Below are 16,192 nucleotides of genomic sequence, written 5' to 3'. Positions count from 1 at the left end.
GGATGCTCTGTGGCCATCATTTGCAAATCTGTCCGCATCAAAACTTCAGGAGATGGGTAGTGTTAATACCCCCCATGCTGCAATAGAGAGAAAGCATTGAGGTTTGCCAATGTTTATGAAATTTTCACAGATTTTACCATAAACAGACAACTGAGAGTAAACAATTTGCCACCCCGATCCAAATCTATCCCCTGCAGCAATACTACCTAGCGTGTCAGTTGCCCATTCAAGAAGCGAAATTGGGGTTTGAGCAAGCAGCATTTTTGTCGATGGCAGGGATGATGGAGAGATTCTATTCCATCCACATTTAAATGGAAACTGACCTAATTTGCACCTTCCAAAACAATACCAGAACTGAAACACTGCCACCTTCACAATTTGCATGACTCCAGATTTTGCAGTGCCAAAGTAATGCATACAAAAAGGCAAATGCCAGGGGAAAGTGTACATAAAAATGCATATATTGGTAAAAAAGACATTTAAGCATGCATTAAATTCAGGAAAGCTGCTTTGCATAAATGCATATTGTAGGCAAAATTGCATACAAACATATATATCCCTGATGAGTTGCATAAGGATGATGATGGTGGTGGTTATTATTATTACAATGTGATGTGGAAATGTAGAACCTGACCCGATCTTGACCTGAACTCAAGATAGGAAAAAGAGCTGAGAGAAACCATGATTGATCTATGCTGGTCAGTGGTGATAAGGGGAGAGATGGCTTTGTCCTACTGTCCATCAGTTTCTCAACAAAGTGGTCAAGACAGCTTGCTAGTGCACACCATATTTTAGGGATTTTTTTAAAAAAATCCTAAATGATAAAAAGAAGAGGTATGTACTGCATTACAGCACAATGAAGCTTCATTAAGCTATTTATATTTATTACGGGGGTAGAGAATGATGCCCCCTCAATTTTATTGACAGCAAAGATTTGGCAGTTATATATGTATGTGTAAATGGTGGAGTTCCCAGGGTGCGCAAGTGTTTGCTGCTAATGGTAAGTAAAAGATTCAGAACCTCATTTTGCTTGATTGACAAGGCAGATCAGAAAGGGAAAGCACAGGATGCTACAGGAAAGGAGCGAGGATGCTGAAATGGAAATAATGTTTCCTGAATGCATCTCTTTCATCTATAAGAGCTGGTTCAAAGTAAGGGAGGCTGTGAGGAGGAAGTCAAAGTATCATGCCAGACTTTGAAATGCATTCATTAGCCTCTTGCAAATTTTGATTTATGAGAGGAAAAAGAGAGAGACTCCTTTTTAATAGGTCAGTCTTCCTCTCTTAGTGCAGGGTATATGTGTGTTAGCAACTTTGCTTTTATTACTTATTGGTGACAGGCTTGAATGGCAGTGCTCACTGGTACATTTAATCAAGCGATTCAGCTCTTAGCATAGGATATAGTAGTTATAAATAAGTAGTCAAGTGTGCTCCCCTGCCACGAGAGTGCTACGGAGAGAAATGGTAGTCTGTTTACACACACTCTCATACTGATTTGTGAAGTGCTATAATAAGCTGCTCATATAGAACTGTGTATGATTTCATTTCATTACCTTAGACCGGGGTAGGCAACCTAAGGCCCAGGGGCCGGATGTGGCCCAATCGCCTTCTCAATCCAGCCCACAGACAGCGTGTTTTTACAGTGGTACCTCAGGTTAAGAACTATATTCGTCCTGGAGGTCCGTTCTTAACCTGAAACTGTTCTTAACCTGAGGTACCACTTTAGCTAATGGGGCAACCCACTGTCGCTGCACCGCCGCCACACGATTTCTGTTCTCATCCTGAAGCAAAGTTCTTAACCCGAGGTACTATTTCTGGGTTAGTGGAGTCTGTAACCTGAAGCGTCTGTAACCTGAAGCGTCTGTAACCCAAGGTACCACTGTACATGAGTAGAATGTGTCCTTTTATTTAAAATGCATCTCTGGGTTATTTGTGGGGCATAGGAATTCATTCCTTTCCCCCCCCAAAATATAATCCAGCCCACCACATGGTCTGAGGGACGGTGGACCGGCCCACGGCTGAAAAAGGTTGCTGACCCCTGCCTTAGACTCACATCTCCATCTGCAGAAAACATGCAATTCACTTCATGACAATGTTGGATCCGTATTAGACTCACTTCATAGAATAGCCATAGAATCATAGAATTGTAGAGCTGGAAGGGACCACAAGGAACATCTAGTCCAACACCCTAGATCAGGGGTCTGCAACCTTTAAGACAAAAAGAGCCACTTGGACCTGTTTCCAAAGAAAAAAAAACTGGGAGCCGCAAAACTCGTCATTATAAAAATAACTTTTTTGTCACTTTTTTATTATTTCTTTGTTTGACCCCTCAGAATTACTCCTCCTCATAGAAATAAACGTTAAATTAACAAGTTACCTTTTTGTGTGTGTGTGTTCTTCACTCCCCTTCAAAACAGTGACCAGCGTACATGCCCCCTTTCAATGCAGTGACCAGCGTACATGCCCCTTACAATGTAGTGGGCGGGCGGGAAGGTGACATCGGGACAGTGCGTGACTAACGCACGCACCGCCCCCATGCGACGTCACAGCCAGTACAGCGCCCGCCACAGTGGGGAGTGTCGGGGTGCACAATGCGCCTCCTCCCCTCGCTAGTATCCGCCCCGGAGCCGCGGCAAAGGTGTAAAAGAGCCACATGCGGCTCTGAAGCCGCGGGTTGCAGACCCCTGCCCTAGATGCAGGAATCTTTGGCCAATGTGGGGCTGAAACCCAGAACCCTGAGTTTAAGAGTCTCGTGTACCAGCTGAGCTAGGTTGAAGAGCCAATGAAAGTAGTGCCCCTCTTTCAGCAATGCAGGAGTTGGGGGCAAGTGAAGTATGCCCTCCCCCCCCCAAAAAAAGGTTTTTATATTTGCATTTCTGTGGTCCCTTCTCTTGGAGGTGTGATTATAGCACGTCGTAGCAGAAAACTCGTGTGCCTCAAACCCGTTTCTGCTTATTGATGTAAATGCTGAGGTGGGGGCAGGATCTCAGGCTGAAGTGAGAACTGGTAGTCTACAAAGGGGAGGCTTAACTCTCTTCCAATTTGTTGTTGTTGTTAACAATGTATTAAAAACACAATAACAATAAAACTTTCCCATATAAGGCTGCCTTCAGATGTCTTCTAAAAGTCAAATACAGTGGTACCTTGGTTTCCGAACATCTTGGAAGCTGAACAATTCAGTTTTCAAACGTCGAAAACCCGGAAGTAGTTGCTTCCATTTTTGAACACTTTTCAGAAGTCGAACGGCTTCTGCTGAGTTTTTTTTTTAGGTTTCCCCACTGAAATTGCAAACCTCCCTCTGTGCCTCGGTTGTCAAAAGTTTCGGAAGTCGAACAGTCTTCCGGAACGGATTACATTCAAAAACTGAGGTACCACTGTAGTTGTTTACCTGTTTGATGGGAGGGCATTCCACAGGGTGGGTGCCACTACCAAGAAGGCCCTCTGCCTGATTCCCTGTAGCTTCATGTCTCGCAGTGAGAGAACCTCCAGAAGGTCCTCAGAGCTGGACTTCATTGTCCGGGCTGAATGTTGTAGGTGGAGACACTCCTTCATATATACAGGGTTGAGACTGTTTAGGGCTTTAAATATCAGTACCTTTGATTTGTGCTCAGAAATGTACTGGGAGCCAGTGTAGATCCTTTAGGACCGGTGTTATATGGTGCCTTATAAATTATCCCTTATCTGTTCCAGCTCCTATAGCTGGGATTCTTCTTATCTCAGAGCCTGACTAGGGAGGGAACAGTTTTTTTTATTTTAAAAAATCCAAAGTACGATTGCAAAAGTGTTGGCTGTGGGAAGGATTAAGCATGCACTCCTGTTCACTGATTCTTTCCTACAAATCACCTCTCCTGACCTCTGCATAACTGTTAAAAGGCAAACACAAGGTTGGGAACTTGATGCCTGCTTTGAAACATGTAATTTTTACCCTTTAAGCATGTCGTGCCTATGCTGTTCAGTTGAATGATAAGCCTGTGATAAGAGAGGGGAAAAAGGATTCAGCCAGCCGTTTAATTTTTTTCTTGCCTTGGGGTGGATTCAGAATACCCATTGACAAACTCAGGAGGGGCAAATGAATGGTTTTCCTCCTGACTTGACACAATGAAAACCTCCCAATGCCTAGATGATGATGTGATGATTGTAATGATCAAGTGTGAAAACATGGCCATGCAAATATACTCTTTGAGTTATCTTGGGAGAGTCTTAATCTTTTTGTTTCTCATGCAGTTAAAAAACAACAACATTTCTGGAATTCTTTGGCCATAAGGTGTGATGCCCGCTGGCTTAGATGGCTTCTTAAAAAGATTTGCCGAATGATTCCCTGCTGGACAACTTTCTGGGGGCCACATGGCAGTGCTATGTGGGGCCAGAGGCAAAAAAATAGTCAGAGACAAAAGAGGACAGAGCAGCAAATGCTAGTTTCTACACACCTGCATATCCCTCTGTATATTCTGTAGCCAGGCAAAGAAGAAACCTGATCAGAGACACAACCCAGCCAAGCAAAGAGCCATCAAGGAGACAGCAGTATGATGTGTGGGGTCAAGAAGGTGTGTGGCCTGGGGGAGAATCTCAAAGGTCAGATAGAGAGGCCCTGATCTGCATCAGTGGACCTCACCTATCATTGGCATAGAGCAGAGCTTTCCAAACTCTGTGTCGTGACACGTTAGTGCGTCGGCTACAGTGTGTAGATGTGTCGGGTGAACGCTCCCTGTGCTCCTCCCAGGGCTGGATAGGGGTCGATATAACCTCCGCTTTGTGAGTAAAACTGTGTTGCGAATTGATGCATGCCTAAGAAGTGTATCACCAACATGAAAAGTTTGGAAAGCTCTGGCATAGATGGAAAGCTCCCATGGATTGAGGTGGCAGAGCAGCTTACAATGAGTAAAAACCCTTAAACCAGGGGTGAAACTAGGCTTTATTTCACCTGGGTCAGAGAGCCAGTTTGGCACATGTACACACACACACACACAAAGGTTGTGAGCCTCAGTGGTGCCCCCTCTGGAGGCTTCACCCAGGGCGAAGCCCCCGGCTAGTGCCCCTTTAGCTACAGCACTGCTTACACACACAACCCATGTGAGGGTTCCAGGGTGGATCAAGGACCACCACTGGTGATTTGTGAAGGAAAAATCCTGCGCTTAGGGATTTAGCATCACATGCCATTTGGCCCTGGCACAAAGCTAATGAGAGTGGCAAATATGTGGATGTCTCAGCCCTGGGGCAATTCTGCCTTTTTAAAAATTCTGCATATACCTCACAAGCCTTCCATGTTGATTATTGCATCTATTTTCCCCTACCCCCAACAAGGACAGACATATTTATTTAATGAGATTATCGCATCTCCAGTTCTTTCCCTCCCCCTACACACACACACACACACACACACACACACATATCGCTTTTATTGTACTCAAATTCTCCCCGTATGGCTGCCGTCTGTGTTGAGAAGCACAACTGGTGGCAGTCATTTTTAACAACGAGAAACTCCTTCATCTGTCATTGCAGATGGGCCTGATGCAAAACCTCCGCTTTTATCAAATGCCATGGCAAAGCTTTAATATCCCTTGCACAGGTTTAGAGCTGAATTGCTGAAATTCCTTGACGTGCTACAAAAAAATGTATTCATTTTATTTTAAATGTGGAAGGAAGGGACAGATTTTTCTTTTCTTCTTTCATTTTTTAAGGCTATGTTCTTGATAGGTTCTCCCCAGGAAAAGAAAAGGGGAAAAAATTAAATATGCAGCTCCAATTAATATGGCACTGTCTGTGTTAATGAAACTTCATTAACGACTGATGCTGATATAATATACATCATACATTTTCACTGAAGGAGAGAAGTGTGTGTAATAGCTATCTATTAACTGATAATTTAAACTGACTCCAGAAAAGCACTCAAGAGCCAGAGCTTCAGTGATATCTTCCTTCCCTGTCAGCTGTGCCAGGCTCTTCATTGCTTGCAATGGACATTTAATTGGAGAAATACAACTCCCAGCATGGAAGGATTATCTCTCTAATCTTCCTTAAGGCGTCTCTTTGATATCCTACCAATGTGAGTTTGTGGGTAAGAGCAAAGTTAAAATAAGCCTGCTGGAAATTCTGGGGTTCGGAACTGGAACATGGAAAGGTAGGTTTCATTACGCATGGTGCATAAGAGAAAGGGTTGTGACATACATGCACCAACAATGAACCAGACCAATACTGGCAATCATAAGAGCAGAAGGAGAATCATAGAATTCTGGCGTTGGACGGGACCCAAAGGTCATCTAGTCCAACCCCTTGCAATGCAGGAATCTCAGCTAAAGCATCAATTACAGATGGCCAGCCAACCTCTGCTTAGAAACCTCCAAGAAAGAAGAGTCCACAGCCTCCCAAGGGAGTCTGTTCCACTGTTGAACAGCTCTTACTCTTACTGAATGTTTAATCAGAATCTCCTTTCTTGTAACTTGAAGCCATTGGTTTGAGTCCTACCCTCCAGAGCAGGAGAAAACAAGCTTGTTCCCTCTTCCATGTGAGAGCCCTTGAGATATTTGAAGATGGCTGATGCGGGTGGCGCTGTGGTCTAAACCACAGAGCCTAGGGCTTGCCAGTCGGAAGGTTGGCAGTTCAAATCCCCGCGACGGGGTGAGCTCCCGTTGTTTGGTCCCTGCTCCTGCCCACCTAGCAGTTCAAAAGCATGTCCAGTGCAAGTAGATAAATAGGTACCGCTCTGGCGGGAAGGTAAACAGTGTTTCCGTGCGCTGCTCTGGTTCGCCAGAAGTGGCTTAGTCATGCTGGCCACATGACCTGGAAGCTGTCTGCGGACAAACGCCGGCTCCCTCGGCCTACAGAGCGAGATGAGCGTTCAACCCCAGAATTGTCCGCGACTGGACCTAACAATCAAGGTACCTTTACCTTTATCATATCTCTTCTCAGTCTCCCAGCTCCTTCAAGTGCTCCTTGTAAGGCTTGGTTTCTAGACCCTTCATCATCTTGGTTGCCCTCCTCTGCACACATTCCAGTTTGTCAACAACCATCTTAAATTGTGGTGCCCAAAACTGGACACAGTATTCCAGGTGTGGTCTGACCAAGAGCCCTGCTGGATCAGACCAATGGCTCATCTGGTTGGGCAACCTATTCTCACAGTGGCCAACCAGATGCCTGTTGGAAGCCCTCAAGCAAGACCTGAGGGCAACAACACTCTGCCCACCTGCGTACCATTCCCAGCAACTGATATTTAGAGGCATACAGTAATGTGTTTGACAGTGGCGGTAGAACATAGCCATTGTGGCTACTAGTCATGGTTGCTATTAATTTGTATGATTCTCTCTTAAATCCTTCCAAGGTGGTGGCCATCACTGCAGTTCCATAATTGAAGCAATTCCATAATTGCAGTACTCCTGGATCCTTTGCTGTCACTTGAGGCTCAGATGGCCTCAGTGGGCCAGAGTGCCTTCCATCAGCTTCGGCTGGTGGCCCAGCTACGCCCTTATCTGGACAGGGATAGCCTAACTACTCTTGTCTATGCTCTGGTAACCTCAAGGTTAGATTACTACACTGTGTGATGTGTAGGGCTGTCTCTGAAGATGGTTCAGAAATTTCAGCTGATGCAGAATTCAGCAGCCAGGTTGCTCACCAGAGCAAGAGAGTTTGAGCATATTACACCGATCCTGGTACAACTGCACTGGCTGCCAATTAGTTTCCTGCCCAATTCAAAGTGCTGGTTTTGACCTATAAAGCCTTAAATGGTTCAGGACCACAATACCTCAAGGACTGCCTTTTCCCATATTAATCTACCCGAACCCTGAGATCATCTTCTGAGGCCCTTCTTTGTGTGCTTCCTCAAGATGTCAGGAGGGTGGCAACACGAGAACAGGCCTTCTCTGCAGTGGCTCCCTGTCTGTGGAACGCTCTCCCCAGGGAAGTTGGCCTGGCGCCTTCACTATCCACCTTTAGGCACCAGGCAAAAACATTCCTTTTTAACCAGGCATTTGCCTGACCTGATCTACATCAAATACCCTTTTTAAAATGCTGGCTCTTTGGGGTTTTTTTTAATTGGGCTGTTGTTTATATTTTGATTTTATGTATGTGATCCTTTATGTGAACCACCCTGAGACATTCGGGTATAGGGCGGTATAGAAATAAGAAGAAGAAGAAGAAGAAGAAGAAGAAGAAGAAGAAGAAGAAGAAGAAGAAGTCTACTCAGAAGTACATCCCATTAAATTCAGTGGGACATGCTCCCAGGTAAGGCTGCAATCCTAACCCCAGTTACCTGGGCATAAGCCCCATTGAGTTAAATGGAACTTCTATGTATACGTAGTTAGGATTGCAGCCTATGTGGGTATAGGATTGCAGTCTTTTAAGGCTCTTTGCCTCTTATAATTTAGAGCCATATTTGCGACAGGTGTGTGTATTATTCTACCCCCAAAAAGTGCTATTACATATCCTTTCAATTGCTTATTTTTAATTCCTTTTGAGTACTCCCAGGCTGCTATCATGTCATCCTTTATTTCTATAATGTAACTTGATCTGGCACTTCAAAGTCTTTTCACAAAGTTGCTCTTATTTGACATCCTGCCGTTTCATTCTTGCTTCCCAGAATCTGATGTCCAGCTCTAGTAGTGTTACTTATATCCCAGAGCCCAAGATTTCATTGCTTGTTTTTATCAACTTTTTTTGTTGTTGTTTGTTTTTTGTCCTGCTGCGGAGACTAGGACCCGAACCAATCGATCCAAGTTACAAGAAAGGAGATTCCTACTAAACATCAGGAAGAACTTTCTGACAGTAAGAGCTGTTTGATACTGGAACAGACTCCCTTGACAGGTGGTGGACTCTCCTTCCTTGGAGGTTTAGAGGTTGGATGGTCATCTTTCATAGATGATCAAGTTGAGATTCCTGAATTGCAGAGTGTTGGACTAGATGGCCCTTGGGGTCCCTTCTAACTACCGTTCTATGATTCTGTGATTTATATGCTGCCGTTCAATGCAAATATTTTCAGTTCAGCTCACAACAAAATGAACTAGAAAGATACTTCAAAATGCAAGAAGTTAAAAATGAAGGAATTAAAAGCCTGGGGTGGGGAGGCCTTTACCTGGTGCCAAAATGGCATCAGAGAAGGAGGAAGACAAATCTTTTGGAGAGAACTCCACAATCAGGGCAACACACCTGGAAAGACCACTCTCCAGTTGCCACCACCTCACCTCTGATGGTGAGGGCGGGCAGAGAAATGCCTCCAGTGACTATGAAGATTCCCCAAAGGGTTGAACTCCAACCCACATCAGGTCAGTAAACTCTTGTGCACGATTGGCTGGACATACCCATACACAAGCCTCTCAGCACTGAAGGGAAGCTGTACAAGCGCACTGCCATTAGTACAGTACAGTAGAACCTCGGGTTACGTACCATCCTCCTTACAAATGCTTTGGGTTACGAGCTCCGCTAACACGGAAGTAGATGCTCCCGGTTGCGAACTTTGCCCCGGGATGCAAGCAGAAGTGGCGCGCCGGCGGTGCGGCAGCAGCGGGAGGCACCATTAGTGAAAGTGCGCCTCATGTTAAGAACGGTTTCGGGTTACAAATGGACATTCAGAATGAATTCAGTTCATAACCGGAGGTAACACTGTATGTTAATGGTTTAATTCACAGAGAAATGAAAAATGTATGTGTATTAATGAAGGTTTAAAATGGAAAATGGCTATACAGTGGTACCCTGGGTTACATACGCTTCAGGTTACATACGCTTCAGGTTACAGACTCCGCTAACCCAGAAATAGTGCTTCAGGTTAAGAACTTTGCTTCAGGATGAGAACAGGAATCGTGCTCCGGCAGCGCAGCAGCAGCAGGAGGCCCTATTAGCTAAAGTGGTGCTTCAGGTTAAGAACAATTTCAGGTTAAGAACGGACCTCTGGAACAAATTAAGTACTTATCCTGAGGTACCACTGTATGTGTATTGCTAACATTGTTTTTTTCCCCCACAAGAGTTTTTCTAAAGGATTCTGAGCATGATTAACTAACTGACTGCTGTTCTCTGGTAGCTAAAATGTGAGGGTTGTAAACCTGGGATCATGTGAGAAGTATCGGGTTGTGATCTCCATTTTGGAAGGAGTTGTCTTTGTTTCTTTGCCCCCCAAACTTGATGAAGTGAAGATGCAAATGGAGTTAAGTTGTTTCTCTGAATGGCACAGGGAGAGCAATGCAAGTAAATGGCTCAGCTGAAGGGAGAGCAAACAGCCTGGAGGCTGGAAAGTAGGCCTGAGGGAAAAAGACCTTTGCTTATAGGTCTGTTCAGATGGTTTCATATTTTGTAAGATGCTGGACAGCACAAGATACAGTAAGGATATTTTTGATGTTTTAATTTTGTTTTGAAGGGACGTTCTGCCAGTAAAAGTTTAAATAATATTTTCTATGGGCTGAAGAATGTTTCATTTCCAAATGAGTCCATTCTTATGCTTCCAGTCGCTTCAAACTGTGCAGTGTTTAAGATCTGCCACACAGTACATTCACAATCAAGCTGGTGCAGGAGAACAGTCCAGATGGACCATGTCCGTTAATCAGTTAGGAGACTACCTTTGACACTGCTACTACCATAGCCTTATTCAGACATCATGATAGAACAGGGAAAGGAAACAGGAGTAGGGGGCACCAACACCAGACTTAATCCAGTGCCCTTGCACATGCTGGTCCCTGCATGTTTTATCCCCAACCATCCCATATGTGTTGACTGAATACATTTAGAAGCCTTGACCTGACTGGGAACACTGCTTCCTCGGGGCTCCTGACTATGCAGATTCTTTTAAGCATACATGCTTCCCCACTCCCTACTCATGCTTACGTTCCCTGATCATGTATAAAACCCAAAGAACGCTTATAAGAGAACAGGAAGTGTCAAAAGCTCTTAATTCTCAATGAGTTATCAAGTGACCATTATTCTTTTCTTCTTCTTTGCATTCATATATCACATTTCTGCCATGCTCCAGGTTCTGCTTGCATACTTGCCATAGAAATCTGGCTGGGCACTGTGAGAATAGGATGCTGGACTAGATCATAGAAGCATAGAATAGAATCATAGAATAGAAGGGTCAAGGCAGGAATCTCACCGGATGGGCCTTTGGTCTGATCCAGTAGGACTCTTCTTATTTCTTATGCTCTGGGTGGCCCCTGTTGATGGCTTTCAAATGGATTTATCTTCTGTCTTCCCTCAGGGCAAACAGGTCTTAAGTATCCCCCAAAATGGTGCATCTCAGGCTTACGTCATTTGTAATCAGTAGTGCACAGCATGGCAGGTGGGAGGTCACATGACCTTCTGACAGCTGAGTCACTGCTGCTTGCTGGGAAGGGTGAGGTGGTGAGGAGGTTCATGCAGTGCAAGTGCGCTGGCAGAGCAAATTTGATGCTCCTGCCAGTGTGTTTGCGCCGTGCTGACCTTCCACTACCTCCCCCACTCTCTCTTCTAATAGGGAGGTCAGGCAAGTGGCATTGCCCCACCATGTCATCTGCTACTGTTTGTGATCTACCAACCCACAAGGGATTGGATAGACCTGGTTTTGCTGCCTGGCTGGCTGGGACTGCAAAAATAGGAGACAGGAGGGTGCTGTGAATAAGTCAGCACATCACAATTTGTGGGTGGTGGGCTGCAATGAGATCAGAGGGTCACAAGTTCTCCATCTCTGAACTGAGTAGCTTTTGAACTAACAACTTTTTTTTAAAATATCATCACATTATTTTGGTACCCAGCATAACATTCCTCTGGTATAATTGTTTTCTGGACCCTAAGCTCTCCTTCAATGTACACCACCATGGCTATAACCTGACACTCTGTATTGTGCTCAGACTCTGCAGAAACTGAGCACAATACACATAATGTCATGTCTTGTTACCTGATGAATGCATCACTTTCCAAAACAAAAGCCTTCCCTAAATACAGGTGAAATGACTGAGTATACAACCAAGTTTCCACTTGAAAGAGTAAACAGATTTGGAGTTGGAATTAAATAGGTCTATCAATGTACGGTCTAGACAAAAAACCTACAGCAGATAAAGCCTTATTCTGCTTTTAAATGGAAAATGGGGGTGCTTACATTTGTATACTTTATTTGTGCAACCTATTTTCTTTTTTTAAAAAAGCAAACATTTTCAAACATATGTATTCAAGGTTGCTGAAAATAAAGGGGAAAGATAATTCATATAAATATATAAAACTTTAATTAAGGGCAGCTGTAGAAGGTAAGCATTTCTGCAAAAAATTATTCAATGTTGCCACCTATAGGCCTTAGCCTATACTCACATTTTCATAAATGGTAGCATTTCGAGAAAAGCAGCCTGCAAGAATTGTTGCATAATTCAATTTTTATTTGAAAGGTTCAGGTTTAAAAGAGAAAGGGGGGGGAATCTATTCATACAACTGTGCATATATATCTTCTTCTTCTCCCAGACTTGTATAAAGAAATTAAACAGCTGATTTGATTATGTCATCAGTTAATTTACAGTATCCCCTTCTATATTAACTGTATATCTTAAGTGTGTTGCTGCAAATCTTTGTGGTTTGTATGCCTCAGATTTCAGTGGGTGAAGAGGTCAAAAAGATGCTAGGCACCCGAGCTTTGCGGAAGGCCTGCTACATCAACAATTCTTCCTCCCTTCTCACTTTATACAGAACACCAAAAAATGTCCGAGACAGCATGAGAAAAGTATCTCCCAGAATAGAGGGGTCCATTGAAGATGCTTTGCCCGAAGAACACCCCCCTCCTGCCACAATCTTGAAGTTGGCACTGTGCATTTACATCTTTTGTTAACTCATTACACTTTGCTGAACAGATGTCAAAACCATGACAGGTTTTCATCAAATTCTCTACCCTGAGGTAGTAGCAAGCCAGTACAACTTCAAATGAATAGAATTAGTTTTACCGAAGCTCGGAGGATTGTGAAGATGGAACTTATAATGAGAAACTAGCCACAGTCCTAACGGTATGGAGACGGAAACACTGTGCCTCTTGGAAATTGCATTGTCTTAAGAGTAATTTCCAGTTTCAGCTAGAATGCTGATTATTGCACAATGTTGGGTTAGCCTTATTAAATAAAAAAAATAAAAAACTCCACCATGATCGATGAAGTGATATAAATAAAGGGGTGAGTGCGCATCAGAGGTAAACACAAGCAACGATTATTCAAGTGGGAGATGTGTCCCACTTTGAGAGGCTTAGAGGTGGTTTTCAAGTGGGGACGGGATGAGTTAGATTATTTCTGGGTCCATGTCAATTTTATGTGTGTTCATTCATAAACATGTTCCCCCTTTCCCCACATTAATAGGTGGCTTTTGTTTGTTTGTTTTTGGCAAAAAGCAAACCATACAAAAATCCATATTTAATTAATATTCTAAAACAAAATACATTTATTCCGATTTCTAAATGTATTTTGTACTAAAATGTAAGTTTTAATGCATCTTGGTCCATTGTTTTGAGCTGAAAATTACAGGCGGCAACCATTTTATGTGCGTCCAATTGGCGCATGATTATAGACACATGAGCCCTTTTGGACCTGGAAGATGATGGGTTGGGCACACTTATGCATGCTCCACTGATTCACATGGGGGGCTGGGAACGGAACCCCTACAACAAATAATCACTGCCTGTATATTGCAAAATTAGGAGTGGAAAATCCACAGGATGGTTGTGTTCTGATTCCTTTATTAATCTGGGAGCTGCAGAGTATGGTGGTTTAACTAGAATTGTGGACTAAATGAATCCCACCCCACCTACTTACAAGTCACCATTCCCACATCACTGTCATTTCAAAACTCCATTGGATTCCATGACATTTCCAGAAGTGACTTTGTGTCATGTGAAAGATTATATAAAACATGGAAATTACCAGAGAAGGAAACATTGGAAGAAAGTGCTGTTTGAATGCAGCCCTAGTTCGACCTTCAGGAAAAGGAGGCATGAAGCACTCACTGTCTTGACTTTGGGCAGGGGTAACCAATGTAGTGCCATCCAGATGTTGGTGGACTAATAGTCTCCATCATCTCTGACCATTACACAGGCTGGCTGATGCAACAAAACAACTTCTGCAGGGCACCACATTGGCGACCCCTGCCATAAGAAAACTTGCTGCTTCATAATTTGAGAATTTGTGCTTCCTGAAACAATATGCAAACCGAAACACAGCTGTCCTTCACTGTTTGCAGCTCCCTGAATGTTGTGGTGTAGTTTTTCAGTCAAAAGATGGGTACAAAGATGTGTAGATTGAAGGAAAGTTGGGAGCAAGAGTCAGGGTAGGTTAGCAATAAAACACCTGGTGCCAGCGAAGCTAACTCTTTATTCAAAGAAACCAAAACAGTGCAGGCCTAGTGATCACAGCAACACTTCCCAGTAGGTCTTGCCCCAATGAGGCAGTTGCAAGGGCAGAAGGTCCCTGCCTTCCTACTGCTCTCTAAGGCTCCTCCCCCCGCTCCTTCCCCCCAGCTCCATTGTCTTATCTCTCTTTGCTCCACCCTCTTTATTCCTCTTTGTGTTCTGGGAAACTAGGGGGAAGGGAAGCTGGCCGCAGCAGGAGTGGGAGACCCCCTGTCTTTAGCAGCCTGCCACATCTCTGCCTCTTGGCCCCCCTCCTCTCCAGCCTCCACTTCTGCCTCTGATTCTGCACTGCCCTCTGTCACAGCCTCTTCCTGCTAACTAAACCCTGTCACCTCTTCAGCCTCCAACATCTCCTCCTCCCAGTCTGCTCCCTCTTCTCCCTCTGACCCCTCATCATCATCCCACCACCAATAACCTGACTCTGAACATTCATCCCTTAGGGGGTCCCATTAGGGGTTTCCCAGCTGCTGCCTCCCACCATTCCTCTGCATCCAGCCAGTCCATGACAACACATTAATAAAGACAGCATAAACACACACATACGTTATATCAGGGGGAACTGCTTGCAAATGTGTAGATTAGACAAAACTCCATACAAAAATATTATATTACATGTTTAGTAAAATGCTGATTATTTTTGTGATTATGTAAATATGTCACTGACAGAGATGGAACTGCAGTGAACTGAACTCCCTGAACAAGAGAAGGGACACAACATTTTAAGTAGGGCCTATCCTTTGCTGCTACGTGAGTTAGGGTTTAGGTTGTTAGGTGGAGTGTGAAGTGATTTCACCTACCACATGCTAAAATAAGCTTTCTGAGATGTAGTACCAGACTAACACTGCCTTCCAGCAAAAGGGGAAAAGAAATCATGTGTCAACAGCACCAGTAGCAAACTTTCCTCATGGACCCTGGCCTTACACTTTGCTTGAGGCATAAACAGTTGTGCAGCATTGCACTAAAGAACTTGCGTGTCGCATTCACATTTCGGTGATGGGTGAAAGTGGTACTCATTTAAATTCTCGTCCTATGAGAATTTTGTTTTTAGTTAACTGACTCCAACAGCTTCAACCACAATTGAAGGAGACACCTGGTTTCCACGGCTGCAGCACATAGGAATTCACCCTCACCAAGTATCAGCAAATTAAAAAAACCTGGGAATAATAAAGACCAATAGGCTGAACTGCACAGTACAGATAATTAGAAATGTTAGAATGGCAGTGTTCTCCTTTCTAAAACTATCCTCTGAGGTTTGGCCTTGATCAGCCATTTGCTTATTTGGGGCCGGTGACTGAACTATGGAAACCTTTCTAGGCTTCATTTTGGAAATAATGTCAGCTGTATGCAAAACAGAAGATTGTACAAACTGAATGACTGTAAGAAAAACCTCAGAGATGGTGCACAGGAAGTTGAAGAAAAGCCAGAAATTATTTAAGAAAATCTACAGTTCATTACCAAAGTTGCTGAAATGGTCTTGATCATTGCTCCCCTACTCCATAGGGTAAATATATATTTTCCAAACTGTATGTTACAAGTCTAGACTTAAAAATTGTGCACCAATGTATCACCATCTTAAGCAACACTCTATTTGTCACTAATTGCACCCCCATTAAGCACCTGCCAATATCGCCCTGATTAACTAGCAGTCACTACCATTTGTTGCCATCCGTTTCCTTCGTGATAACCCCATAATGCTGCCGTCCCAGTTCCACGTTGACCAATTAAGTGCAGCCTGCCAATATATAACATTTTGATGGACTGTCTTCCGAGCTATAATCCTAGCAGATTATATAGAGCTCAGAGAGGTAACCATGCTGATGAGCACATCACTTATGCCACCTGGATGAACTGCATCATGTTCTGGAAGCAAGGT

At 43.8% G+C, this 16,192-nt stretch overlaps 1 long non-coding RNA gene across 6 annotated transcripts in view; it reads left to right on the top strand.

The window, feature by feature from the left end:
- LOC308478762 overlaps positions 1-16,192 on the top strand; it is a 141,510-nt gene that overhangs the window by 47,405 nt on the left and 77,913 nt on the right. For 4 of the 6 annotated variants that reach the window (XR_013987236.1, XR_013987237.1, XR_013987238.1 and 1 more), the window contains one exon: positions 12,621-12,943. The exons of the other annotated variants lie outside the window; for them this stretch is intronic. This is a non-coding gene — a long non-coding RNA (uncharacterized lncRNA). Of the gene's footprint in view, positions 1-12,620; positions 12,944-16,192 lie in introns of those variants that run through there. 6 annotated transcript variants of the gene reach the window in all.

Source organism: Podarcis pityusensis (assembly GCF_964106645.2).
Source record: "Podarcis pityusensis genome assembly, chromosome: 6".
In the NCBI taxonomy this organism is placed as follows: Eukaryota; Metazoa; Chordata; class Lepidosauria; order Squamata; family Lacertidae; genus Podarcis; species Podarcis pityusensis.
The sequence above is the reverse complement of the archived record's forward strand: the minus strand, read 5'-3'. Positions and strand labels throughout refer to the sequence as shown.